This window comes from Camellia sinensis, chromosome 6 (assembly GCF_055761805.1).
Source record: "Camellia sinensis isolate YWXY chromosome 6, ASM5576180v1, whole genome shotgun sequence".
In the NCBI taxonomy this organism is placed as follows: domain Eukaryota; kingdom Viridiplantae; phylum Streptophyta; class Magnoliopsida; order Ericales; family Theaceae; genus Camellia; species Camellia sinensis.
In genome coordinates, this window is record NC_138966.1 from 151,777,364 (window position 1) to 151,780,947 (window position 3,584).

Below are 3,584 nucleotides of genomic sequence, written 5' to 3' on the forward strand. Positions count from 1 at the left end.
ACCAAAAGGAAAAGTTTTAACACTCACAACTTATTTTTATTGATTTCAACAGCAAGTACATTCTCCAACTCTCTGATACAAATCAAAGTTGCTTTTACATAAAACATGAAAAGAAAGATCAAAGCAATAAAACTAGGAGCATAGATGAGTCAGTTGTCAGTTCTCTTCCTTTTCCTCGCACCCATACCCGTGGAAGTTTCTGTGGAAGTCTCTGTAGCCAAAGTTCACCCAATTCGTTCCTCATCCTTGAGCCAAGCCAAGCACTCACTCGAAAGGATGTAACTGAAATTCAGGGCAGGGACCAGAAGCTCTCTAGTTCTCCAGGTAGTAAGGTACCGAATCAAGTTTGAAGCACGAACAGGAAATGAAGTCAGGTATTTTACTCCCTCATCTGGAAAAATCTAATTTTGTCCAAACTGACGTCTGAACTGGAAGGGAAAGTAGAACACGCAGTGCGTCAGACCAATCAACTGTATGTCGGGTTGACATGTCATGCTGTAACTCATTTCGGCCAAATTAAGCCAGGGGCAACGCCATGCTATGTCAGCTTCAAATTGTCTACACATCTAGTCGTTCCACAACCCTTCTGAAGGAAAATCAACCAACCGTTGGCAAAAGAAGTAAGCTCGAGCCGAATACTAAGCGCAAGGGTCTACTACTTTTAGTTTGTCCATCAACCATACCTGGGGAGGGATGCAAAATTAGAGAGATTAAAGAATAGAGAGGCGTATGTTAAGAGGAAAAAGTAAGAAGGGGTTTTGAGAGAAAAATAGAGCTTGAGCGTTGAGTGACATTAGATTCATAAATCAAAAGGGTAGGAAATCATACCTGGAGAAGTAACGAACTTCCTAAAAACCTAGTGGTCTCCCGTCGGTGAACCGCATCCAGGCCCATCAAAATTTCAGCCAGTGCCAAACCAATACAACCCTTACCCTCTTTCAGGCATTGGGCCACTTCAATCAACTGGATATGGCTCCACCAAAACTAGGGGTAATTAGGAATTGCTCAAGTAGGCATAAACAGAGAGCATGTTGTCGGTTGTTACACCAGAGAAGGCCGTTCCTATCTCCAATAGCGGAAAATGGATGAACTAAACCGGGGATGTCCAGCTCTCCATCATGTGCCAAAGATCGAGCCTCGTGCACTGATAATCCACACAATCGCCCCAAAGCTTGGGCATGGCCAAAATGAGGTTGAGGCATGATTTTCTCACCGCGTCGAGATTCTATCAGTGCTTAACATTCTTCGAGTGTTAGACATACTTCTTGAGATCCAAATTGAAATACATGTGTGACTGGGTTCCAAAATCGAACAGCAGCATGAAGGAATGGAAAGCAAAAAGGAGTGCAACTCAAAGGAAAAAGGGCGTTTAGGCCGAAATTGCGAAAATTCACCTTTTCCAAGCCATCCAAAGTGGCTATCCAATCTCGAAGCCTATTGAAAAATAACATCTCCATCTTGAGAGCAAAATATCAAGGAGTTATAAATCTGCTAGAAAAATAGCATGAGAACACCATATATAAAGTTTTGGGATGGAGTTGTGCATAACAGCTGGACAGCACTGATCGACAGCCAGCTGTGCATCAGTGATGGCCGGCCAGGGATCAGTGAAGCCTGGCCAAGCCTTGGTGTTAGTCAGTTGTAGCAGAAGCCAACATTTGTTCGGACGGACCACAACTATACTTTTGAGTCTTGTTTTGTTTATACCTAGTGTGTTTTAGCTTTTTCGAGTTATTTTCATTTCGTTTTTCTATTATCGAGTTGTATTTTACATTTTGATCAATAAGTCATTATCCGATTCATGATTCAATTCAAGAACAAAGCATTCGTAGATCCACAGGTTGTAATGCAAGGGTTACACCGTTCATCATATGCAAGTGCCAATCATCATATTGTGCAAGGAAAACATTTCACAAAAACTTGTTTTTATAACTAACGGGACCAACCCCAATCATTGTTTTACAAAGAAAAACACAAAAAACAAACAAAAGAAAAGTCTTCAAAAAATAAAGGGTCTATCTGAAGCTAATTTTTAAACTACAAAACATAAACCAAAAAAAGAAAGATCAAATCAGCATCATCAGTAGCCCATCATCGCCCTCTTTCTCCTAGGCTGAGGAGGAGGCGCATCGCTATCATCACTCGGGCTGCTCGACTATAAGTCGACCTCCTCTCCCTCACCCTCAGAGGTCATGTACTCTCCATGGACTCCTCAGAAGGCGAGCGCTGCCTCACTCCACCTCTTGCCCGATCAGCTCCTATGTGGCCCCTCCCTCGGCCTCGTCCCCACCTACTAGCTGTAAAAGGACCCGCAGGCACTGCTCGCTTAAGCTGAAAAAGAGGGCAGATATCAGTATACATTAAATAGAAGTTTACAGTATGACAACAACAAAACTGTAAACAAAATGTACCTCAATCCCATGGGTGGCCAGGGGGGCGGTCTCTCTCCTCCGTACCATCAAGAGTAGTAGGTCAATTGTCTGAGTGAGCTCGTCACCAACTGCTCGGGGTATCTACAAAAGGGATAAGATGAGAAGCAACATAGAACAATGCATGGAAATTGATAGATAGAAAAGTACAATGAGTAGAAGTATAGAAGAGTGTCTACCTGCTTGATGCCAGGAGCAAATACTATAATACAATCCTTCTCCTCAATATGATCAAGGGGAATCTGTCGGATCACTCCATCTAGACGTATGAAGGTAATCGTAGTGGGAATCGTCGGGAACCCACAGAGAGGACCAACGGCAGGCACACCTCCAGCAGGGGCACCCCCAGCAGGGACATCACCACAAACAGTAGAGGCAGCAGCAATCTCCAGAACAGCACGGGCTACGCCTGGGTTAAGAGGCGCCATCACCCAGGAGTGTAAAAAGGCAATGAAGTCTCCGGGAATATGATGTCGATTAGCATCCACACTCGGCATTAGGAGGTCGATCTGAGGACCATCCTGCAGCTCATCCACTACCCTCATAATCGGTGGAGGAGGAAATGGAACATCAGGGTCAGCAACGCCTCATGTCTGGCGGATGAACCTCTCCTCGAGATAGTAAGCCTGGCCGAAGAGGCCCTCAAATAAAATCCGCATGGTGGAGGCATGCCATGCAGCAGTGTAGGTTGCCCTCGAGGCCTGGGGAATGCCCGCTCACAGGTGCCAATCAATCTAACAGAAAGCAATCAGTGCAGTGTGATCAGTACAATATCAAAAGTCAGTACAGTATGAGAAAGGCAATATGGTATAGATACAACAGTATGAGAAAGACCGTTTAGTGTATAGGAAACAATACAGTATGTATACAGTATGTGAACAATTAGGGTGTGATGTTTTGTTACCTGATCTGCGGTGATCATATCAAAGAAGCGGTAGAAGTACGGAAAGGTGCAGTCTACGAGGCGGGGACACTCAAACCGCGAGTTGTAGTACCAGGAGTGGGATACTGAGCACTCGATAGGCCTCACTAGGATTGGGGCCAGGGAAATGAAATAGATATACACCCAAAGCTGCATACAAAGACGGATAAAGTAGATAAGCAAAAAATGAAATGTAAATGAACAAAAAATACAGAAATAGAATAGATGAGTAT